At 47.4% G+C, this 25,960-nt stretch overlaps 1 protein-coding gene across 2 annotated transcripts in view; it reads right to left on the bottom strand.

Moving 5' to 3' along the window:
* The window catches only part of LOC116876363 (NADPH--cytochrome P450 reductase), a 56,500-nt gene extending 31,144 nt beyond the window's left edge, over positions 1–25,356 (bottom strand). The window contains exon 1 of one of the 2 annotated variants that reach the window (XM_032872459.1): positions 25,335–25,356. The gene's annotated coding sequence lies outside the window, so the exon portion shown is untranslated. Of the gene's footprint in view, positions 1–2,618; positions 2,703–25,334 lie in introns of those variants that run through there. The other variant, XM_032872457.1, reaches the window with a different exon arrangement.
* Positions 25,357–25,960: the final 604 nt, after the last annotated feature.

Genomic DNA, 25,960 nt, shown 5'->3' with positions numbered 1-25,960 from the left:
GTTCACTTTTTTTTTTTTTTTTTGTTCTGTCTAGCTTCTCACTGTTGCTCTCCATTGACTGGGTAATTGCGCAATTCTATCTTCAGGTCCTCTGACTTCACCATTCTATGATGAAGCCATCCACACAGTTTTTAATTTTCACTGTGGCATTTTTCAGTTCTAAGATGTCTGTTTGGCTCTTATTTACCTCTTGATGCTGGTGTGTGTTGATTGTTTTTTTTTCTTATTCAAGTTGAAATTCTCCTAGTTTTTAGTATGGTGAGTGATTTGTGATTGTATTCTAGACATTCTAAGAATAGTGTTGTTACAGCCTGAATCTTATTTCCATGCTCTCTTTTGTCAGACAGCCACCATGCGGGGGTATGGAGGGTGCCAACTCATTGTCATCATTCACAGGCATGTCCCAGCAGGTACGATGCCTTGGGGAAAAATCGGGCTCTGAGGAAGGGGAAGACAAGATGGCTGGAAACAGTCAAAGAAGGGCACCCAGGGACTAACATCTGAGCTGAGTCATGGAAAATGACTGGATCCACCAGCCAGATAAGGAAGATAAGAGGAGTCAGGGGAAGCCCACACAAAGGCCTGAACTATGGAAGAGCAGAGGTGATAGAATCTGGTGTGACTAAGTGTGGTATGATGGGATGCATTTGTACGTGCGGGTACAAGGGTGTTCAGCAAGAGATGAGCCTCCTGAAATAACTGAGACCAATGTGCAAAGAGCCCAGGAGCCCTCTACATGTCTGCGGTTTTGGGTTCCTGGGCAGCCAGGGACAACCAGGCAGGGATGTGGGCATGATCACAACTATGTCAGAGGTGGGAACCTGGGCAAAACTGCCTCCATCTACCATGTCAGTACAATCACAAGGCCATGAGCAAGGCATCCTAGCCCAGGACATGTCAGGCCAATGTTCCACAGAAGACAATAAATGGCCCCAGCCGATAACCTCTCCCCTACATAACAGGGCCTATGGGTGTGATCTGGAGACATATGACTGGCACTGTGTCTGATGCAATGATGTAAAAGAGGAAGGGAGCCAGGAACCCTGGATGTGTGAAAGCATGACTTGGCAAGAAGCAGGCAGGAGAGCCAGCATCACTCAGCACAATTTGGGCTGACCAAGCCTCACAGGAGCAGACCACCGGAAGTGCAGCTGGCATGGAGAGCCATGTGGGCTGGTTTCTACCATGCCCTCTGGGGCTGCAACCCCCTGGCCTGAGCTCCAACTGGGGCGGACCCACAGCTCCCCTACACCCTTGGCAAATACTCCTGGGCTTTTTGTGGGCAGACTTAGTAACACTATTAAAAGTTAGCACAGGGCGACATATGAGCACGGCATACTTCACAGGAGTTCCGTGAGATAACAGAAAATACATATATTGGTCTCTGATCCTAGTCGCTGGGACAGAGCTCCTAAACCTGCTGTCATTTCTTAAGTGATAAGAGCAGTAGGGGCATCTTTTGTTCTAATGTGGTTCTGGGTGGGTTCCTGGATAGGAAATGGTCACCAGAAAGACCAAGCCACAATTAGCTTGGAACTTTCAGCCCTGCCCGTCCCCTTCTCTAGGGAGGGCAGAGGGGTTGGAAGTGGAGTTAATGACTGGTCGTGCGTACCGAGGAGGCCTCTACAAAGACCCTGACAATTCAGGGTGTAGAGAGCATCCAGGTTGGTGAATGCATCCACATACCGGGAGGGCAACACACCCCAACTCCACAGGGACAGAAGCTCCTGGGCCCAGGCCCTCTCCCAGACCTCAGCTTATGTATTTCTTCATCTACTTGTTCATCTGTATCCTTTACTGTGTCCTTTAATAAGCCGGTAAATGTAAGTGCTTCTCTGAGTTGTGTGAGCTGCTCTAGCAAGTTAAATGAACCCAAGGAGAGTGTGTGGGGAACCCCCATCTACTGCTGATTGGTCAGAAGCACAGGTAAGCACCCAGACTTGTGGCTGCCACCTGAACTGTGGGGAGCAGCCCCATGGGACAGAGCCCTTAATCTGACACCAGCTCCAGGCAGTGTCAGAACTGATTTAAACGGTAGGGTATGGTACCCAGTCAGTGCCACAGAACTACTTGTTGTGGAGAAGCCCCACCCCCACATCTGGGGTCAGGAATGCTGTGTGTGGCTGCAGTGTCACAGGAAATGAGACACTGGAGAAAGAACTGGGCTTTTCTAACACGAGTTCACTCCAGTTCAACCTCCTGACTACCTCTTCGCCTCAAATTAATTTTGACTACAGATGAGGAAAAGCGAAACCCAGGGAGCTGGAGGACTTGTCTTGGTTCGTGCGAGTTCTGGGCGGAACAGTTCTGAAGTCTGCTGTGCCTCTAGAACGTGAGCAAGCCTAAGGAGCGACAGGCTCATGAGCCCCTGACGGGCAATCAGAGACCCCCCGCAGGCTATGTTCAGGCAGCAAGCCTCGGCAAGGATGATGACACTCCCCCACGTTTTACAGAAATGGGAATGGGATGGGCCAACGTCAGGCTGGCCTCCCCAGATGCTGAGGGCTCACGAAGACAGTTCCAGAAGGGCTCTACACTTCACACCAAAGATAAACTGGAACACAAAGAGTCCCCAAAACCTGCCACATGGGAAACAGCACAGAACTGGAGAGGTTTACCTTAAAGACAAGAAGATTCAGAGGCAACAGGCCGATCCCTTCTCTGGGGAGTCATTAAACAGGATGGAGAGGGCCCTGAGGGCAGAAGTCAGGCCTGGTTATGGAGGACAGAGATTTACACACTGTGGGAGAGCTTTGTAACAAAGGTGACTGAAAACAGAATGAGCGGCTGTGAGGCAGGGCCGCCAGCACACATGTGTCAACAGAAGGCTGGGTAACTTAGTGACAGAGAGGGCACCTGCCACCCCAGGAGCCAGTGACGCAGACCTGGCTGAGGTTGGTGACAGTGCTGGGGGAGCAAACCCCAGGTCTCTGACCTGAGTTAATAAATAGTGATTCCTGAGTCTCTTTCACTGAACCCTTTGAAACACACACACACAGAGTTCTAGTTTATGATCAACAAGGACAACAGAAAGCAGAGGCAGACAACAACACAGTGATGGGGATCCCATGGCAGAGCCCTGGGACTCAGGAAAGAGGAAGAGAAACAGGGAGGCCCAGAATAGAGCTCTGAAAAAGGCAGGAAGGGGGACGTACTGACTCTCTGCATTAAAAAAAAAACCAGTTCCAAGAACAGTATGTGCTTCACACAGAGCGGGGCTTTCAGCATTAATGAGGAGCCTCCTGGGGGGGGGGGTGGGAAGTGAGGCTCCCGGCCCCCCAGGCACACCAGCACCCTCTCTGCACTATGCCTTTTCCCACCCACTCGGTTTGCACAGACACAAGAAGCTGCTCCGGGATGGTCCTTTCCCCTCTCCTCTGGCGGCGAGGGGGAAGCCTGGGAATCTGCAAACGGTGACGGAGAGGAAGGAATCCCACACTCCATGCCGTGGGCTGCAACAAGCATTTGTGCCCAGGAATTTCAGCCTCTGCCTGACAGCCTCTAGCCACAGAGGCCTCGCCACGTCCCATCTTAGCCTCCCCTTGCTCAAATGCTATTTGTTAAAGGGTAAAAGCCACAGAGCTGTTTTCCTTCTGGATTTTTCCTTCATTTCTTCCATATATAATATATCACACGTACACCTATACATATGTTCATACAAAAAGCAGATAAAAGGTACAGTTGACTCTTGAACAACAAGGGGGTCAGGGCCAACCAATGCCCCGCACAGTCAGAAATCCATGTGTCACCTTTGATTCCCCCAAAATCTTACTACCACAAGCCTACTGTTGACTGGGAAGCCTTATCAATAAGAGAAATAATTAATTAACATACTTTGTATGTTATATGAATTCTATACTGAATCTTACAGTCACATAAGCTATAAAAAAGAAAACATCATTAAGAAAATCATAAGGAGGGGCACCTGGGTGGCTCAGTGGGTTAAGCCTCTGCCTTTGGCTCAGGTCATGATCTCAGGGTCCTGGGATCAAGCCCTGCATCAGGATCTCTGCTCAGCAGGGAGCCTGCTTCCTCCTCTCTCTCTGTCTGCCTCTCTGCCTACTTGTGATATCTATCAAATAAATAAAATCTTTAAAAAAATCATAAGGAAAGGACCCCTGGGTGGTTCAATCACTTAAACATCCAACTCTGGATTTCAGCTCAGGTCATGATCTCAGGGTCATGAGATCAAGCCCCATATTGGGCTTTGCACTGAACATGGAACCTGCTTAAGACTCTCTCTCTCTTTCTTAAAAAAGGGGGCTGGGGAGCACCTGGGTGGCTCAGTCAGTTAAGCGTCTGCCTTCGGCTCAGGTCATGATCCTGGAGTCCCCAGATTGAGCCCCAGGTTGGGCTCCCTGCTCAGCAGGAAGCCTACTTCTCCCTCCTCCACTCTCCCTGCGTATGTTCCCTCTCTGGCTGTCTCTCTGTCAAATAAATAAAAACTTAAAATAAATAAATAAATAAATCATAAGGAGGAGGGACTATATAGTACCACATGTGTACGTACTGACAACATCCACGTAGAAGAGGACCCGTGCAGTTCACACCCAACTTGTTCCTGGGTCAGCCGTATTCTATTTTGTGAAACATTCTCCCGTGTTGCTGGGGGGCCCCTTATAATGATATCCTCTTTGGCTGCCACCGATCTGTTGTACCATTGTTTACTTAATTCCCTGTTCTTCGTTCATTCAAGTAGGTTTGATCACTTAAAATATACATGGGCACGAGGGATAAAAGATGAGGAAAACCCTTCCCACGGTGAGGAGGTTCACAGGCTGATCAAGGAAACAGAACACTGTGGACCAATGTGGGCAATGCTGCAAAAATCAACGTTTACCGAGTGCCATGGGGACAGAGGGGAAGAAGTTCCTGTCCCAGAGGAGAGGAGGAACCAGTGCTCTCCGGGCTGTTCCCAATTCGCCCCTTTGCTGGCGACCCACAGTATGGGGGCCTACCGCAAGCAGACGCTGGGCCGGGCCCTTGTGGGGCACCCCTTTGTGGTTCAGCTGACCCAGAAATTACTGTGACCTCCACCTAGCAATGAGGTCAGAGCTCCAACCGGCTTACGTGGTGGGTCCAAGGCCACACGGCTGGCAGTTGCTGGAGCCTGAATTAAAAATGTGGGTCTGTTTTTCTGAGGTCCACCCTGATGTCTGCTCTAAATAGAAAAGCATCTTGAAACAAAGCTTTTCTCTTAAAAAAAAAAAAAATCCTTGAATTCTTACGGAGATAGTGAGTTTTTATAACTCTGGATACAAAACATTGCTCTCAAATAGGACCAACCTCTAGACAGATGGATGAGCGAAGAAAGAAAAAATGGTGTAAATTGCCAATACAGGGAACGAAAGTGCCGAAAGTGTTAGAGTCTGCCCAGATTACAAATGTAACATGGGGAATTATGACCAACTTGGCGCCAATATTTGATAACTTCGATAACGTGGATAAATTTTTTGATAGACATACACCAGCAGAGCTCACCCAAGAGAAACAGCCCTGTAAAAGAAGGCAGATTAGTAGTTAAAACCTTCACCAGAAGCAAACTCCAGGAGCAGACAGCTTCACGGACACAGTGGACCATACATCTGAGGAAGACATGACACCAGTTCCATACAAATTCTTCCAGAAAAGAGAACGGGAGGTCGCCCTGATTGTTTTATGAGGCCTGTATCACCCTGATACCAAAACCAGACAAAGAAAAAAGGCGATGGGCCAATACACCCGTGGGGCAAGGGGCAAGGGTCATGAGTGGGGAACACGAGCGGAGCTGCTGGCACGCCGGACGACGTGTAGTATCTCGCTCTGGGGGACAGCTGCAGAGAGCCTGTGCATGTACGAATTTCCGGAACCGCACACTGTACTGTATGTAAATTACACCATAGCGTACGCGCATCCACAATCGCGTGTGCTCTGCCCCAGTGATGGAAGAGTATGGACGCACATGCATAAAACGGTATGTCGGAGGATCGTCACAGAAACGGTATCTCGGGGAGGGGATTTAAATTTTCTTCTTTCTTTTTAATGTATTATTTGCTTGGTTTTCAAATTATGAGTGTGTGCTATTTACTTCATCAGAAGACCATCTCAGGGGCGCCTGGGTGGCTCAGTCGGTTAAGCCACTGCCTTCGGCTCAGGTCATGATCCCAGGGTCCTAGGATCGAGTTCTGCATCAGGCTCCCTGCTCAGCAGGAAGCCTGCTTCTCTCTCTGCCTCTGCCTGCTGGTATGCACCCACACTCTCTCTCTGACAAATGAATAAATAAATAAAATCTTAAAAAAAAAAAGACTATTTTAAAGCTATTTTCTCAGGGGAAACAAGTGTCTAGCCCTCAGGGTGCAGTGACTCTCTTCACCTGGGCTGTGCCTCTCACCGGGACCACAGGAACATTCCACATAGCACTGCTGGGAAGGGCCCCAACCTGCTTAGGTTTTCAGTTCCGAACAACAGAATGCTATGCAGCAGTTAAGAGAGAAGGAGGTGGAGGGGCGCCTGGGTGGTTAAGTGGCCGACTCCTGATTTCGGCTCAGGTTGTGATCCCAGGGTTCTGGGATCGAGCCCTGCGTCAGGCTCCACGGTCAGCGGGGCATCTGCTTGGGATTCTCTCCCTCTCTGCCACTTCCCCCATGTACTCTTTTTCTCTCTCAAAATGAATGAATAAATCTAAAAAAAAATAAGTAGGTGGACTATAGTACTCTCACTGAAAGACTGCCAAAACATACAGAATTTAAAGAAGCTATTTTCTCACTATGAGATTATTAATGAAATAAAAAGTACGTATTTCTCCAGGAAAGTGACCCATCGTGACGTCCTCTCGGGAGTGTCGACAATATGAGTAGGGTAGTGGGTATCTCAAGGGCCCTTTGCTTTGTCTGTCCTTTTCCAATGAGATGGCTGGTATTCTCAGTATTCGTGTGTTAGAACTAAAAAGAAATCCACACCAGCTGGGTTTCCTGCCGCCGAAGAAGGCAGCCACAAATGTGGAGAGAGAGAAAGGGATGGAGAGTGCGATGTGCACTGGAACAGGAGGTGTGAATGCACACGGACGTGTGCATGTGGATGGTCTATTTCTTACCTAGCTCCCGGATCCTGGTTTCTAAACACTGTTCTCCATCCAAAGGAACCAGGATTTCTTGGAGGGTCAGCAGACTCCCGAACTAGGGCAGGAAAAGCAGTGACTGAGCCCAGATCACTTTGCTATCCAACGAGGAAAGAAAGGCTCAAAGAATGACAAAGGACATGTCAAAAGGACACAGGGTCCTGGAAGGGGTTCCCACTAGCCAAATCTGAGACCCTATGAGCACCAAAATAAACCTCAGCATGACAGATTGGAACCATTAGGACAAAAGGATCGCACACAAGTCAATACTGGTATGAATACTTACACCAATCAACAAATACACCCAGATGACTAAAGAAAGGTCTTCCGTACAATAGAATACCAACTAATAAAATGAAAGACTTAGAAAATCACCAACTGGTAATCTCTGTAGTGATAACCGTTTCAGGCAAGGATCGTGAGTGCTCCAACTTAAGGGTCAAAGTTTGATGAGAAGTTTACTGATTATGTAGGGCAGGACAATACTTTACAGAGGACAACCAGGCTGACACCAAGTGATCAAAGGTAAAGGCTCCAGTCTTGAGTCAGAGACACTGCCACCACTTGCTATGTTGCTCTAAAGGACACAACGCCATTTCTGTGATATTTAGCCAAAAATTCACAATCTTATCATTGTCTTATCAGCAGACAAATCCACACAGGGGACATACAACAAAGTGATGGCCTGACTTTTTGGAAAATGTCAAGGGCAAATATGATAAAGAAATAGTGCATCGCTTCGGGGCACAGAAGAGTGGTTACGGTTCAGCGCAACCTTGGGCCAGGAAAAGAAAAGGGAAGAAAAGATTTTTCTTTTGCTATAAAAGACGTGAGTGGCAAAATATGAATAAACTCCACATTCGGAAAAACAGTGTGTTGATGTGAACTTCCTGGTGGGAATTACTAGACTATAGTTCCGTAAGAAAATGTCCTTGAATTTTAGAAAGTAAACACTGAAGTACTTAGGGGTAAAAGAGCATCCTAATCGTAACCTACTCTCAAGTAGATCCGTGAAAAAAATATTTGAGAAATACACACACACACACACACACACACAGAGAATGATAAAACAAACATGGTAAAATGTTAATTTTAAAAACTGGGGAAACTGAGTAAAGAGAATTCAAGAATTCATGATTTTTGCAACTTTCCTGTAATTCTGAAACTATTTCAAAATAAAACAAGTTAATCATATACATGTTCAGGGGTGCCTGGGTGGCTCAGTGGATTAAACATCTGACTTCACCTCAGGTCATGATCTCAGGGTCCTGGGTTCGAGCCCCATGCCCAGCTCCCTGCTCACTCCAGAGCTGCTTCTCCTTCTCTCTCTCCCTCTCTCCCTCTCTCCCTGCCTGTTCTCGCTCGCTCTCTCTCTCAAATAAAGAAAATCTTTAAAACAAAATGCATGATCATTGAAAAAATATGCTAAATTTAAAAACATGAAGCAGAAGAATGTAACTCAAACGTGTACTATTTTTCTTCTACTATTTTTTTGTTGTTTTGGTTTTTTCTTTACAGATTTAATTTTTTAGTGATCTCTACATGCCACATGGGGATCAAACTCACAACCCTGAAATCAACAGTCACATTCTCCACTGACTGAGCCAGCCAGGTGCCCCTGTTCTACCAGGTTTTTTTTTTTATATGTATATTATATATTCATTTTTACCATTATTGGTTTTATACTACATATAATTTTGCTCTGCCTTTTTTCACATGTGAAACTGGGAACATTATAAATTCTCAAATGTTATCTTAGCCTATGAACATACAACTTGCTTGCTGGATATTTTCACTATTGCAAATAATGCCATGATAATCACGATTGCTAGCTTTTCAAGACAAATCAGTGTGCACCTCTGACTACTTCCTTAGAATGGAGTTTCCGAAAATATCTTGGAAACATCTCTGAATCAAAAGGAATAACTATTTTTAAGGCTATTAAATTATGTTCCAAAAAGCAATTTATTTTCAACATTTTTCTTGTGCTTTCCCTGCGCGAGACGCCCTGCTGACCTGGAGCGAAGGGAAGCGACTTGACAAAGCACCGGCTCACAGAAGCCTGGGAGGAAAAGAAGTAAAAAACAAACCCTAAGTACCGGAATCAGTAAGCACTCTGGGGAGGCCACCACACCTGTGCCCCAGAAGGGTGAGCAGAGGGAAGAAACTGGAAAGACGGGTGTGCAGACCAGACAGGCCTTCTCAGCCAAGGAAATCATTCCCAGGAAAGAAGACTCCAAGTGGCAGAATGTGGGACAGGTGTGCATGGGGCGGTGCTGGCCCAGGGTCACAATCACACATCAACCCAAGCACCACAGCTTAGGGACATACAAGTTCCACGCTCAGCACTCCACTCGCCACCTGCTGCTCCTCAGGCCCCCTGAGGCCCTCCCAGGGAGGGGCGGGGAAGACTGTCGAGGCAGGGCACTGGGTAACATAGGGAGGGAGAACCGGAGTCTTGGGGAAGCACATTTCAATAATCACATCCACCACTCGTGTCTGGAAATGGGTATGTTTAAACTCCTTATGTCATGACAACATCACACACACACACACACACACACACACACACACACACACACATATCTCAAAGCCTCTCTGAGCTTCAGTTTTTTCCTCTATAAAATGGGGATATTACCACCCACGTCACAGGGCTGTTGGCAGAATTACGAAAGACAAAGATATGTGCAGGGTGAATTCTGCATAACCAAGACGAAAACAATTGTTCCGTGCCTAGCGTACTGAGTGTGCTCAAGCTACGGGAAAGGACACTGATGGCAGAGTACTTAGGCTTTGTCCCCTGGAAGCCCGCCTAGAACTCCCAGAAGCTCTTCAGTTTCCTTGAGTTTAGAGAAAACGATCTGGAGAAACCCAAAAGCTCCGGAGAAACCCAACCTTGACTGAGGGTAAAGTAAGCTTTGGGTTCTGGGGTCTAGAACTCCAGAATCTGTCCAATTCTGCCTTTCACCTACCAAAAGGCTTACCCAGAGATCTGCCTCCAGCTGAGCTGGAACTGGAGGGACCTGCTCCCCTCCTTCAACCATTGCCTCTAGGGCCAAGAGGAGCAGGGTGAGTTCTCACACAATGTCTTTCAACCGTCCTTGATCAGCTCACCTTGACTTTCAACAAGAAAGCCTTAATTTATGTCTAGGCCCAGTCACTTTATAGCTGATGCAGTACAAGTCCCTCTAACTAAAGGGGCAGAGGGCAGGGAGTGGACAAAGTGCATCGCTTCGGGGTACGTCAGTTTAAATGTGGCTACCAGAGGCTACTGTGAGGGGGACAAAAGACAATGCCTAGGGAAGGGCAGACACAGAAGAACCCAGGAGGCCTTCAGTCACTCTAAAAGGTACTGCAACAGCTCTTACGGCCTCAGAGCTCCTGCCAAGCCCAGTGCCCCTCTGGCCTCATTTTTCTACCACATGTAGACAAGGTTAGCTCAGTTTTTGCAAACTTCCACTAGCCGGAATGGAAACTGATGGCACCTTTACCCCACCTCACCTGTTTTCTGGCATGAAGAAGAGTCTGTATTATTTCAGCAGGAAGACAAAACAAAACAAAACAAAAACCTACCTCCCTTTTAAGTATTCCTCTACAATGATAGTATTACGTCAAAATTTCAAATGCCCCCATTCCAGGATCCCCTAAAGAAAGGGAATAAAAACTCCTTCTGCATCATCAACTGATTCTGGAATTTCTATACTCTATTTCTATATTTCTATATTTCAGTATTTCTGCCATAGCAAAGGAAATCAAGGTTACTTTCTAAAAGTAATACTTGAGCTTCTACTAAAATCATGACTTTTCTGGCTAGAAGTGGTTCCACAGAGAAGAGGCCGTAACATTGAGGGGAGCAAAACAGCCCCAGCCTTTGCTCTGGTTTCTTTCTAGTCCACTGGATTATAACAGTATCAGTAGCCAAACGGGCTAGGGACGTAATGAAAAGGGTGTGGGACTTGTGGGAGTTCAGGGAACCAAATTTGAGTATTGGCTTTCCCACCATCTTGGTAAATCATTTCTCCTCACCGACGCCTGGCCAACAAGACAGGCACTCGTACTAAAGAACGGCTCTCCTGCAGCCACCAAGAATGCTATGTGCCCAGCACGGCACCCACTGGACAAGCAAAGACAGACTAAGTCAGGGAATGTTCTCTGCCCTTCCTGTGGAAAGAGACGCATGGCAGCTACTTCCTTGCCAGAACGAATGGTACAGATGGCTAGAACCAGTTCACAGCTGGGTGAGGCTGCTGTGAGTCTAAGTGGCTAGGGAGGGTTTCTTGGCAGAGGGAGGCACAAAATGGCAGGTCACAGAAAGGTTGGGGAGAAGAGTGTCCAGAAGGGCCTGAGTGGGCTCACAGCTTTGGGGGAGCAGGGGAAGCCAGTTCAAAACTGCCCTGCCACTTAAGGGTTCTAGGACTTCGGGCAAATCTCAACTTCCCATGGCCACTTTCCTTCCTAAAGTGGAGTATCACCACCACGGAGAACTCTAATGGGGGAAACGGCAGACACGCAAAGAACACTGGATTAGTGTCCCTCCCATTCTTATTCTCTGGAACAGATCAGAGGGAAAATCAGCACTGTCCCCAAGCACCCACATTTTGGTTTCTAAAGACCATTCTCCAATAAAAGGAACGAGGGCTTCTTAAAGAACTAGCTGGTTCCAGAGCTTGTTGTGTGGGAAACAAAAGATAAGCCCGGAACATCTCACAGTGCCATAAATTAAGTAAAAGCTCAAGGAAACATGGGGCTTGAACCAGAAGACATCCCAAAGTAGGTCCCAATGGTTAAAGCAATTAGCCATTGCTAATTTAAGCGCCCAAATAATGTTCTTGGATTGGGGGGTGGGTTTGTGATTCATCTCTAAGGTTATTTTTTTTTTAATTGTGACAAAATACACATAACCTAAAATTTGTCATCTTAAAGTGTATAGCACAGTGGAATTGGCACATTTAAACTGACGTACCAGCCATCACTATGGAAGTTTTTCACCACCCCAAAGGAAACACAGTACCCAGGAAGCAATCTCCATTGCTCAGCCCCTGGCAACCTCTAATCTGTCTCTGTGAATTTGCTTATTACAAACGTTTCACATGAATGGAATCCTCCTATCAGCAGGTCCTTTGTGACCGGCTTCTTTCACTGAGCATGATGTGTTCAAAGTTCACCATATTGTAGCAAGTGTTAGCCATTTGTTCTTGTTTGTGGCTGAACACTAGTCCGAGGTACAGATCTACCACACTTTACTTATTCATTCATTAGACGATGGAATTTGGGTTGTTTTCACTTTTTGGCTATCACAAATAATGCTGCTATATTCACGTACAAGCACTGGTCTGAGTGTCTGTACTCAGTTCGCTGGGTTTATAACTGGACGTGGAATTGCTGGGTCATACGGTCATGCTAAGCTTAACGCGCAGAGGAACTGCCATGCTGTTTTCCCCGGTGGATGCACCACTTTGCATTCGCATCGGTAACATACGAGAGTTCCAATTTCTCCATGTTCCCACCAACATCAGTCACTTTCTGATTTAGTTTTTGTTCTAAGTAGTCATGCTAGTGGGTGTGATACAGTACCTCACTGGACTTTATATCTGCCTTTCCCTAATGACCAAAGATGTTGAGAATCACGAATGATGCTGACAATCTTTTCATGTGCTTGTGGCCATTTGCGTATCTTCTTTGGGAAAATATTCAGGTCCTTTGCTCATTTTTCAGTTGGGTTGTTTTCTTGTTGTTGTTGAGTTATGACTGTTCTTTACATGTGCTAGATACTTCAACTTTATCAGACATAGAATTTGCAAATACTTCTCCCCATTATGTGAGTTGTCCTTTCGCTTTCTTGATAGGCTCCTTTGATGCATCAAAGTTTTAAATTTTTATGAAGTCCATGTCTTAGCTCAGGCTGCTGTAACAAAGATCCTAGACTAGGCAGCTCAAATAAGGAGCAGTTATTTCGCACAGTTCTGGAGGCTGGGGAATCCAGATCAAGGCACCAGGAGAGCCAGTGTGTGGGAGAGCTTGCTGCCCAGCTTGTAGAAAACCGCTTTCTCATATTCACACTTGACAGAAAGCAGAAAGAGAAAGCAAGCCCTCTTGTCACTTTTTAAAAAAAAAGGATTTATTTATTTTTAGGTAGGGTGGGGTGGAAGGGCAGAGGGAGAGAGAGGATCCTCAAGCAGACTCCCCACTGAGTAGGAGCCTGATGTGGGGCTCAATCCCAGGACCCTGAGATCATGACCTGAGCCATAATCAAGAGTCAGCTGCTTAACGAACTGAGCCACCCAGGCACCCCACTCTCCTGTCACTTCTTATAAGGGCACTAATCCCATTCATGAGGGTTCCATCCTTATAACCTATTTACCTCCCCAAAGCCCCACCCCAATACCATCACATTAAAGGTTAAGCTTTCAATAGATGAATACTAGGGGCACACGTTCAGTGCAAAACAGCCCAATTTATCTGCTTTTTCTTTTGTTGCATGTGATTCTGGTGTCATATCTGAGAAACCACTGCCAAGTCCAAGGTCATTAAGATTAACTTCTATGTTTTCTCCTAAGAGTTTTATAGGTTTATCTCTGACATTTGTTTAGGTCTTTGATCCACCTTGAGTTGATTTTGGTATATGGTGTAAAGTCAGGTAAGGGGTCCAGCTTCATTCTTGCTGTGTGTGGATATCTGCTGTCCCAGTACCATTTGCTAAAGACTAGTTCCCTTTATCAAATGGCCCTGGTACTCTTGTCAAAAATCACTTAACCATATATGTCTGAATCAGGATCTGGATTTCAATTCTATTCCATTGACCAATAGATCTATCCTTATAATAGCACCACACTGCCTTAATTACTAGCACTTTCTGGTGGGTTTTGAAATCGGGAAGTATGAGTCTTTCCATTTTGTTATTTATTCTCAAGGCTGGTTATCTGAAGTTCCCTGCGATTCCACAGGAATTTTAGGATCAGCTTTTCCATTTCTGCATAAAAAGCCATGGGCATTTTGTCAGACATTGCACTGAATCCGTGTTCTGTTTTGAGGGGGTGATGCCATTTTAATGAATTATGGCTTCTAGTGTGTCCATGAACACAGACTGTCTTTCCTTTTATTTAAGTCTTTATTTTCTTCCAGCAATGTTTTGTAGTTCCAGTGGAAAAGTCTTCAACCTCCTTGCTTAAATTTATTCCCAAGTATCTTACTCTTTCTGATGCTATTGCAAATAGAACCGTTCTCTCAGTTTTTCCTCTATGGAATGTTCACCACCAGCTAGCGGAGTACTGGGTCTCGAACAGCAGAATAAATAAATATCTGTGACTCCATAGTGATATAATTGAATAAATACAGCAACGGGAGAGAAGGCACAGCTCTTCCTCCCAGAATTCCAACTAATAAATATAGGAAGAAAGAGGGAAATACGGAATTGCCATTAGACAGATCCCCAGTAAGAATTATTGCAGATGAGACCTCCCAGCAGATGGGCTCAAATTAATGGGCAAAAGTCTGGGGAAAAACAGGATTTGCACAGTCTCAAAGTTCTCTCTCCCAAGATACTTATTAACTAAAAAGGGGAAAACAGTAGCTTTGCAGAGGAGAAACCCCACAGACACCAAACCAGCTAAGAGCTCTCTGTAGACGTCACTAGTAAAGAGCCACTTGCGACAATGTACTGAGAAGGACATGGCACCATCTTGGTGGTTTTCTTGCCACGGATGCATAATCTCCCTCCAAACATGAGAAAATAATGGCCAAACCCCAAATAGGGTGCGTTCTATGAGATACCGTGGTGAGGACAGGCAAAAGGACTGTCACAGATGGGAAGAGACTAAGGAGGTATGACAACTTGGGTGCAAGGCAGGCTCTTGGACAGGTCCCTAGGACAGAAGGAAGGCTTTAGTGGAAAAACAACTAGTAAAATTCTAATAAGGGATGTTTAGTTCAGGGATGGCAAATCATGGTCAAGCACTAACCCAGGCTGCTGACTACTTTTGAAAATAAAGTTTTATTAGAATACAGTCACACTCGTTTATAGGTGACCTACGACTGCTTTCTTGCTCAAGTACCAGAGTCGGGAAGGTGTGACAGACATCTTACAACACACGAAACCTGAAATATTTACTTTCTGGATCGTTACAGAAAAGGTTTGCTTGACCTGGTTTGCAGGTTTGCACCTGGGTGGCTCAGGTCATGATCCCGGAGTCTCTGTGATGGAGTCCCACCTTGGGCTGCCTGTGGAGCAGGGAGTCTGCTTCTGCCCCTCCCCCTCTCCTTCTATCACTCACTTTCTCTCTCAAATAAATAAGTAAAATTTTTAAAGAAAGAGAAAGAAAAAAAGAAAAAGTTTGCCCACCCTTGGTTTATAGTTAATAATACCATAACAGTGTTAATTTCCTGTTCCTGGTAACTGTATTATAATTTTAAAAGATATTAACACCAAAGGAAGCCAGGTGAAAAAAAAAAAAGTCTGGTTTTGTACCATTTTGGTAACTTCTCTGTAAGTCAAAAATAGGTTAAAAATAAAAAGTTGAAAAAAAATAACCCCACGGCATCTCCCTGCAAGGCCTTCCCATCAGCTTCCCTAGACACATCTGCCTCTTTTTGCTTCACTGCTCTTCCTCCTAAGAATGTTCTTCCCTTTTCTACAGTAGCCACCAAAGCTGTGTTTTCAAGGATGAACTCACGTGCTGCTTCCTTCATAAAACCTGCCCCGGCTCCTTCCTGCGCATGCTCGGTGATGGCAGGAAGCAGCACCTGCCTTGAAGGAAAGTCCTTTCCTTCCCCATCTCCTTCTCTCACCTGATCAAGAACAACTTAGGATCAAGAGTTACGGCTTAGGGGCACCCCAGTGGCTCAGATGGTGACATGTCTGCCTTCAGCTCAGGTCACGGTCCCGGGGTGGGCCCGAGTCCTGGCTCACAGTGGTCTCAGTTAGTTCCCATGCTGGGTCACCCTAGGTTTGGCCAGCAGTAAGCTGAGCGCGCCAGGGCAGCGAGGACCAGGCAGCCACGGAAGGCTGCTCTGGGCAACAGCTCCACATTCAGAGCAGGTCTCGGTCAGGAGGCCTTCTTGTCATTCACCAGGCGGCTTCACAACCCACCATCCTGCCTAGGAGCAGACAGGAAGCCAGGGTTCTGATGGCAGACTGTGATGGCAGACAGGGTTCTGATGGAGACGTAGGCATCCCCCTCCTAGGGACCGGCCTGGGGACAAGCCAACACTGTCCACAGGTCAAGCAAGACTGCTGTCAGGCTGAGGCCTCAGCCGGCACCGTGTGGAATCCCCAGTTCCACCCGTACTTCACCTTGACCTTCGGCCAGGCGGCGCATCAGATCAAATGTGTACTGAGACACTTCTGTGTTTACGGAATCGTGCCATGCTTGTAAGCCACAAGGTTTGGGGAGCCAGTTTATGACTCACAACAACATGAGCAAGTCCGTAATAACCAAATGATAGAGGACCAGCCCGTGATGTCTATAAAAGCACCCACGATGATCAGACCAGTTAAGGACTGTCCGCCAGCACTAAAGCATTAGCTCGTAACCCTTCCTTACTGCCCCGACCACGCTCTCTTTGAGGGCAGGAAACAACCCTCTGCTGCTGGGCTGACCTTACCCTGTGCTGTCACCTGGGATACCGGGTCACGCAAGGTGCTCCCGAGCCTGACAGTTGAATCTGCCCCTGACAGATGTTGCAAGGACAGCTGCTACGTCCTGAGCCACTGCCAGCCTCCCCTGCAGGGGTCCTGAAAGCCACAGCTCCCACTGCACCTGCTGTGGCTTCCTGCTGGGAGAGAGGCACCCCACATTACACAGCCCCCCCAGGGGGAGGGGCAAGGAGGACAGCTTTCTAGGCCGCTGCACCGGGGCAAGGCGTCTTCCTCTGACCACACTCACACCCCGAGGAGGAGCTCACCGCCTCATGTGACACTGTCCGGTGAAGGCCAGGTGACTGCCCAGCTCTTGGCTCCCCCAAGGGGACTTAGTAGCACAAGCAGCTCTTTCCATGTGACTCCATGACCCCAGTGTAAAAAGTCCAGCTGGCTGGGATGGGAGGAAGACTGTTAGAGGGACCGGCCCCCGCTCTACAGTGCTTCAGGCCAGAAGGGACACACGCTGCTCCCTCTCAAGAGGGCTAAAAATTTGGGGAGGCTCAGAGACACGCGGCACCCATCTGCCGCTGGTGTACACAACCCGCTTGAGGTGACGGCAGCCGGGGGGCAGGACCAGTGCGAGTCCAGCTGCTCAAGGACCCATGGCTTATTTTTTTTTTTTTTTAAGATTTATTTATTTGAGAGAGAGAGAGAGGGTGCAAGCAGGGGAAGGGGCAGAGGAAAAGAATCCCAAGCCGATGCCCCTTCTAGCACAGAGCCTGACTCAGGACTCAATCCCAGGACCCTGAGATCACAACCTGAGCCGAAACCAAAAGTTGGACGCTTAACCAACGGAGTCACCCAGGCACCCCAAGGGCTGTGGCCGATTAACTGGATTTTTAAAAATGGAGATCTAATTCACGTACCATAAAATTCATCATTTTAGAACGTGCAGCTCAGCAGTTCTCAATATACTCCCCCCTATGGCACAACAGTGAGCCATCCCCACTGCCATCTAATTCACGAACATTTCCATCCCCCGCCCCGAAGAAAACCTCATACCCATCGGCAGTCACTCCCCCTTCCTGATCTGTCCTCCCCTTTGCTCTGGACAAACTCTAGGCACCACTGGCAGCCACACACCATCCTCAACCCTAGGTCCCCACCACCATCACTTTCCATTGGCCTCGTCTATTTATATCTAAATAAATACCAACTGCAGTTACAGCGAACAGGTATTAAGCACCTGTACTAGAATGTTCTCCCATTTCGTTTCATCCTTGCAACAACCCTCTGAGGTACAGGAGCTCTAATTACCGCAGAGGTTAGGTACCTTGTCCAAAGGCAGGGATAAGTGGTCGCATTGGGATTCGAACCCAGACCAGCGGGCACCAGAGCCGCCCTCTCCTCCATTTCTTTGCCCTGCAAAACCTTATCAGAACAGGGCAAAGTTATGGCTAAAAGTTGCTTTGCTGAATGACCTGGGGTGTGTTTCGCAGTTAACATCCCAGCGGTACCATCAGGAGATGGCACTGCTCAGAATGAAAGCACCCCAGGAGACAAGGGAGAGGCCGGTGTCCTGCAGGAGCCACCTCCTGTCTCTGAGCTCCCAGTGCCAGAAGGCCTAGCCTAACAGGCGCTTGGCTGACCACTGCCGAATGGCTGCGTCAACACAGAGTCATCAGTCCAACTGGGGGGTACAGCCTGCTGACCCCGCAGCTGGGAGCACTGGGATGGGATCAGCACTGCCTCTGACATGTCCTGGCTCCACTGTGGTCACTCACGAAGGGGCAAGAAGTCAAGCCAGGCCTTTTGACTTTCCTAGCACAATGGCAGGACACTGCGCGTGGGGTGTGCTAAGAGCCTCATGACCTCACTTTGGCCTGCCTGCCTCCCACCGGGCAAAGGGACTCTCCCCACCCACTCTCCCAGAGTCTCCTGCTTTCCTCCTTTCCTGCCGGAATACAGCCCAGCAAGTCTCTTGCTCCCATCCCCCAAAGGTCTGCCTGTGCTGTATTATAATGGAGACTGACGTTCTTTGCCCTTACCAGAGCAGGTCCCAGGGAGGGCTCCCTGTGGGCCATGCTCCTCTGTTCTATGGAACATTCCCTCCGCCAGGGGCCTGAGCCACCGTCATCCTGTCGGGCCTATCCACACACAAGCATAGTCCCAGCACCTCTAAGAGGGCCTGGTACTCACAGGTGGGCTACACATGCCTGCTGCGTATGGAAACTACTGGCCACTGCCTTGTTCTACAAGCCCCAGGGGAAGGCCCAGAGAAAAGTGCTTCTCTTGCGAAACTGAACTGCTTCCTTTTCCCAATAATGCTTGCTGTTCAATCCCCTCCTTCTTCAGCCTGCCTTCTAGGAAGCTCTGAGCTGAGTTTTATGCTTAATGCAACAGCTTCCCTTGACTGCCCTTTCATATGATTACCTGCCTCCCAGGGTCCTCTCAACTACTAGGCTCTCAGCTTTTAGTTATTTCCTTTAGGGTCTGGCTGAGTAGACTGTTGGCCTTGGAATTCAACTGACTTAAAACCCAGGTAAGCCATGAAAGAACATGGGTCTTGTAGGTAGACAGACCTCAGTTCAAACCCCAGATATGCCGCCTCCACACACTGGGACCCTAGGCACATGACCACTCAGGCTCAGGCCCCTCACTGACCATCCTCACAGTGTTTTGATGATTACACGAGACATAAAATACCTAGCACGGGGCCTGACACACCACAGACACTCAAAGGTTACCCTAGAACCCTTTTATATATTGCAGTAGCATTTTAAAAATAAACACACTGATTCATGTTTTTGGCCTCCAAATAACAATCTGGAAATATCTAGAGAAACTTAGGATACTATGCGGGAGGTACCCAAGTTCCTCCTCTTTCTCAATTAGAAAATGATTCATTACTGAATTACTGAAAAAACCAGTAACTGCAGAAGGAACTAGAGACATTTCAACTGTCACACCCAGCTGCAAAATTAAAATCGTCCCAAAAGTTCATACTGCACTCAGAGTAATCCTAAACAACACAGGTATCAGCCCCATGGGTATCTGGGCTCAGTCCATATGCAGGAGGAAGCAAGAGACTACGGAGAGAGAAGTCATGATCACTCAACTGCCCACTCGCTCCCCTGGTCAGCCAGTTAGCACTCCGTGAGCGCCTACCTTACACCGGGCTCCGTACCACGCACTGGCTTACTTTCGTGGCAGTGATGGGGAGGTTCCCTGTTCCCACTGAATTCACTTTCTGTTCCAACCACACTGCCATTAGGGAGAGGGAGGATTAGGCTCCTTCAATTACGAGCCACTTCCGTATCCTTTGTGGGGGGCAGATGGAGGAGGAAGGGAAAGGCAGCAAACATTTGACAGTGAGAGCGACCGTAAATCTTTGAGCAAAGGGGGGCTGACACTAGCAGGGCCTGGAGATCAATCCAGCGTGGATGGACCTTGAGAAGCAGCGGGGAGAAGTGGGAAGGAATTACGGACTCAGGGAAGCCAATTAGGGGCACGTGTGGCAAGAAATGAAGCGGCTTTAGTAAGACCATAGCAGGGGAGAAAGAGAGTGCACGGAACACTAAAAATGGACAGGACTGCCTGGTGGTGGAAACCCAGAATGCAGAGGGAGGCAGAGGCCAACCGGTCTTTTGTCTTTAGAGCATTCAGGTACCAGGAAGACAGTGAGGTTGCTAAGAGGGAGAAAGAGACCTCCTGGCGGGGGGGTGGGGGGTAGGGGGGGTGGGGGGGGGCCAATGAGGGATGGGCGTTTTCATCTCTGTTGCCATGCTAAACGACTGGTTTAGAGTTTGCAAATCACATTACATAAAGCCAGCCACGCAGCCTGTCCACGTGATACTGTTTGGTTTCTTAAACAATCCCAGAGGTTCTGATACCCCTAACTGAAACCAGCAGACACTCTTCTTCACTGGACGGCAAATTCCTGATGGGAAAATCTGCTGATGCCTGAGATGTGTCCCAATCTACACCCCACCCCTAGAAGAAGCTGGGCACAGTTGGCTGGAACGTTCTTCCGTGTACTCAAGAAGCACTATCCCTGTTTGCAGTGCTGAAAACCGACCCAGGTGACCCACGGATAGCGTCAACACCTCTGAATTCAGAGGTGAGCACAGTTCATGTGTTCCTACCCAGCCCTCAAACCTTTGTACAGACCCAGCCTACCCAGTGCACTGTTGATGTGTGCTAGCGAGGATCAAAGTATCACAAGGTCACATCACTGCTATGTGAGCACCAAAGGAACAGGTCAGAGCTTGGCAGAGCTTGGGTGGGGGCTGGAGGGGTCACGGGAAAAGGCACCGAAGATAAAAAAGGGGAGATAAAAAAGTGATAAAACATAATTCATAAATTTCACCCAGAAGCAAATGACATAAGTCCCACATCAGAGGGCACACCCCACAGAGTCCATCTTTCCTGGGAGGACAACCAGATAAACAAAAGCCAACTTTTTTCATTCGATTTTCCTACCATGGGGTCTCTTAAGGAATCCAGTTCTCTGAGAAGCAATCCGTGGCTGGTGACACCACCATTTGGCCCATCATTCTGGTCCAGTTTGGCCTTGAAACGGATTTGTTTCTGGGAGGCATGTGTCTGATTCTCTCAGCTGTGTACAGATGCTATGCAAAGATCAGAATGCCTCCCCCTTCCAGCACCCCAATTAAAGGAGATTTCCCCCTGCCATTTAAGTGAAACAAGACCCCACACCAGCAGTTTTCTCCACAAGACACCCAGAAGAAGGACTGGGACCCCCATGCGCCTTGTTCACAACCTACTCTGGGGCCAGCCAACTTGCCACACCGACCGGCATCAGTCGTAACAGGCTGATGTATTTGGCTCTAGTGAACCCAACCAACAGACCAGCCTTCAGAGAGCCACAGTTTGCTCCACGGGACTCCTCTACCACCTTCACAGACACAGACACAGACACAGACACACACACACACACACACACACACGCAGGTACACAACACAACTAAGGTAAATACTGCACCTGGGATGGGGCTAGGAGAAGGAAAAACGTTTGAGGATGTAGAACGCCAGGAACTGTAGGATACAGGCTGAAGCAGAGTAGGATTCCCAAATGATGAATTCACCCAGAAAGGAGGATACTGACCGTAGAAAAGTCTGAAAACCCAACACGAGGACATGCTGCTCTCTGCTAGTCACATCACCGACCTATTTCAAAGCCTTCTCGTCGGGAGTGTTCAGTCAGTAAAGCGTCTGACTCTTGACTTTGGCTCAGGTTGTGATCCCAGAGTGGCGGGATGGAGCCCTGCACCCAATGTGGACACTGCTTAAGATTCTCTCCCTCTCCTGCTCATGATCTCTCTCTCTCTCTCAAATAAACAAATGCCTTCTCCCTGCTTACCATGGTTCACAAGACCCCGAAGGCTTCCTGGCCTCATACAACCTACACTCTAAACAGCCCCCACCCGGGGAGGTGTGCCTTGGTGGGCTCAGTGAACTCCTACCTAACCTCCAAGGCCCCAGTCAAACATAACTTCTGCGGAGCCTGCGTGACCCCCCCAGTAAAGGCCCAACCTGAGTGCTCCCCAGCGCGCTGTGGGCTCAACACCAAGGACAAGCACTTCACATGCATTATCTCAAGAATGAGCCCCACACGCCCTGCCCTAACCGCTTATGTTTGCTCCCTGCCCGCCATGTCCGAGCTGTGGAGGGCCTGAACCAGGCCCTAAACATAGACGCCTAGACCCTGAGGGTCAGAGATGTGTTTGTGAAGTGTCACTCCACAGGGACGGAAACACTGCCAAGAATGGCGAGAATTAGCTGCCGGAAAAAGAAACACCTTTTGAACTGTTCCAGGAGGCAGGTGAAGCAGGTTTCTTTTTCCCATTGCATGGCTGAAGACAGAAGGCCTGGCGTGGGCCAACGCCTGTATAAGCTGGTAAGCACCTCTCACCCAGGAGCCTCTCCCCACCCTCCATCTATCAAATGCCAGACAACAGAACTGCACAGAAAAGGCAGCTTTGTTCTGTAGCTTATATAATAATAATAATAGAGAACTGGCATTACTTATCTCTCCACAAGATACTCATTTCATTTGTGGTTCTTCCACTAGAGTGAAATGGACGGTAGGACCTACAAACAGACATACTGAGGGGCACCTAAGCCAGTAGAACATACTCTCCTCCCACCCCCTCCCAGTTAGCCTCCCAGCATCCGAGGACAATCTTTATATATGGCCTTTTATGGTAACCATCCCCTTCTTTCTTTTCTTTTTTTTCTTTGAGATAGAAAGCATGAGGGAGATGTGGGGGTGTGGGAGAGAGGGAGAAACAGAGAGGGTTTTAAGCAAGCTTCACACCCAGTGTGGAGCCTGAAGCAGGTCCGAACTCACGACCTTGAGATCAAGACCTGAGCTGAGATCAAGAATTGGACGCTTGGGACGCCTGGGTGGCTCAGTTGGTTAAGCGGCTGCCTTCGGCTCAGGTCATGATGCCAGCGTCCTGGGATCGAGTCCCACACCGGGCTCCCTGCTCAGCAGGGAGCCTGCTTCTCCCTCTGCCTCTGCCTGCCACTCTGTCTGCCTGTGCTCACTCTCTCTGACAAATAAATAAATAAAATCTTAAAAAAAAAAAAAAAGAATTGGACGCTTAACCGAATGAACCCCGGGGTGCACGCCCCCCACCCCCGCCAAAAATTTTTGTAAAGAGACAGACATACTTATTGGTGCTCTGGTACTGGAAGCGAGGAGGAATAATCATATTATTAAGTAATTATATGTATTAGGTGATTTCCCTTCCACCAAAATAAAAAGACATTCCTCTACAGTCAGACAATGAGATAACACAGCACAAAAGGCAAGTGAGGGCTCTGGAAGCAGACGGTCCTGGGTGAGGCCTCAGCTTCACCCTTAGCCTTGAGCAAATGATGGCCATCTTTATGGAGTGGGTATGAAAACACGAGCCTTTTGGGGTCATCAGAGGAATTAAAACACTCACAGGCAATGTTGTGCATGTGCCTGCACACACACGTGCACACATAATGCAAAACTTCAGACAGTCTAGCATAAATTTTCCTAAAATAAAAGCATCTGTGCCATTAGCAATTCGTCTTCACAACGGACCCCAGGATTCTGACTTTAAAAATGTGAGTCTCTGCTGGTGGGAACGTAACAAGGGAATGTTTCCGGAGGGGAGTTTAGTACCCCTAAACTCAAAAGTCACACCATTTCTACAAACACATACACACATGCACCCCTTTGTATTATTTTTCTCAGTCAAGAAAATGTCTTAGTGGAAGGCTCTGAAGGACATTCACTATCTATACGACATATGCCTGTAACTTTTTAATAATGAACATTTGGTTTTTCTGTAAACAGAAAAATCACATTCTTATTATATAAAGTCACTTCTCCATTTCACTTTTTTGCGGATTTTAATTTTTTTTTTTTTGCGGATTTTAATTTTTAAATGAATCTGATATGTCACCAAAGGTTAAGTCTCAAATTACCTATCATCATTTGACAATCATGTGCGTTGTTTGCCCCCGGGAAGAGATTAGACCCACAGAGGATGTGTGTTTTGTTGACTGCTAAAACTCCAATACCTAAATAGTCCCTGGCGTGGAGTACTCAGTATCTGCTAAGTGAGGACACTGAAAAGTTCATGAACATTGATCCGGCTCTTCCAGGAGTTCATCAAACAAAAATATTTGCCCAATCATACAAAGATAAAGAACAGAGGCTACTCACTGTCCCAGAATTCATGAGAGCAAATGCTGCAAAAAAAACCACATTTTTGTCCACAATACCAGGGACTCAAATATTCCATCATTTTTAAAAAGAATAAGATTTTTAAAAAGAATGAGTTGGGAAAAAAAAAAAAGAATGAGGTAGAAAAAAAATGAGATGGAGCTTTAGACAGTGATCTATCATGACAAGTAATTAAAAGCAAGCCTCAAAACAGCATGACAGTACTTTAATTTACAGTAAAATTAAACAGTAACACATTTCTGTTTAAAGTAAAAAAATTAGATAATAAATGTCTTTATATGTGAAGAAAATATCTGCAGAACTTATACTATACCACTAGCGGTGATTTTTTTTAATCTCAGTATAAGGCTATGAGGGAGGCTCACTAACCACACTGTGTATTTAACAGTTTGATTTTTAGTAATGAGCACTTATTATTTTTATGATTTATATGATTTTTAATAATGAGCACTTATTATTATTTCTGTCAACAGAAAAAAATACATTTTTTATATAAACAGCCATTTCTCCATTTCATTTTTTTTTCTGATTTTAATTTTTAAATGAACCTGACATATACGGTAAATCCCAAAGCACTAAGTGGAGGCTCACTGGCCTGGGGTGGTTTGCCAAAAGGCACACCGTGCTACTGCCTGAGCTGTAAGTCAGGGTCCTTGACCCGGCCTCCCTACCCCGTCAGGTGCTTGGCTCCTTTCTAAAGCACAAGAAAGCAAAGATGCTGCAGGGGCACCTGGGCTCTCTGGAGACGTGGAAGGTCCTAAAACTAGAGAAGCTTCCATGAGGGGGAAAAGAACTGCTTTAAGAGCTAAATTCTTATTAACCTGAACCGTTCCACAGGTTTAGCCAATAAATATTAGATGGGCCCAGCAGTTCTGATTCCAAAAAACTCTCCTGAACACAGCTGGACTTACCTAATTCAGATCCTGATTTTCAAGGAGTTCAGGGAGTCACGGGCAGGTCCTAAAATTTCAGGTTTGTCAGGAAACCAACGGAACCAACAAACAAACTCCTACCGCCCAGGAGGATTCACCTGCCTTACTCCCGTCGGCTGAGATCAACCCTGTTTTCTGGTGCTGAAGTATGTCCCTGGGCTTCCCTGCATCTCAAATCTTTTTCCAAGTGCTAGACACGAAGAACTGCGGAGAGTTAAGAACCCACCCCCCGGGCGGTTTTCAACGCCCCCAACACAACCGGAAGCTACTATTCCATTCTCTGAAACGCGGCCCTGTTTTCTGGGCAACCGAGGGACAATGACCAAGCTATCTGCCCAATGACACAGTTTCCCATCACAGCTGCTAAGCAAACTCCTGAGGAGCTGGAGAACTTCCCATTCCCTCGAAAAGAAAAGACGACGTGCTTAGAGGGACGCTGAGAAAAGCAAGGGATCCTTCCTGGGTTCGCTGCTCTACCAACGGGGGCGTTGGGGCTGTTTTCCGGATCAGGCCAACCCCACGACCACGCAGAGGGGATCTGTAGGGGCAGAACTTCGAAGTACTTAACCAAGGTCTCGTCCGCCAACGAGGGGGCCTAAGGAATT

The sequence above is a fragment of the Lontra canadensis genome, unplaced genomic scaffold, assembly GCF_010015895.1.
Source record: "Lontra canadensis isolate GAN:19392208 unplaced genomic scaffold, GSC_riverotter_1.0 scaffold45, whole genome shotgun sequence".
NCBI lineage: Eukaryota > Metazoa > Chordata > Mammalia > Carnivora > Mustelidae > Lontra > Lontra canadensis.
The sequence above is the reverse complement of the archived record's forward strand: the minus strand, read 5'-3'. Positions and strand labels throughout refer to the sequence as shown.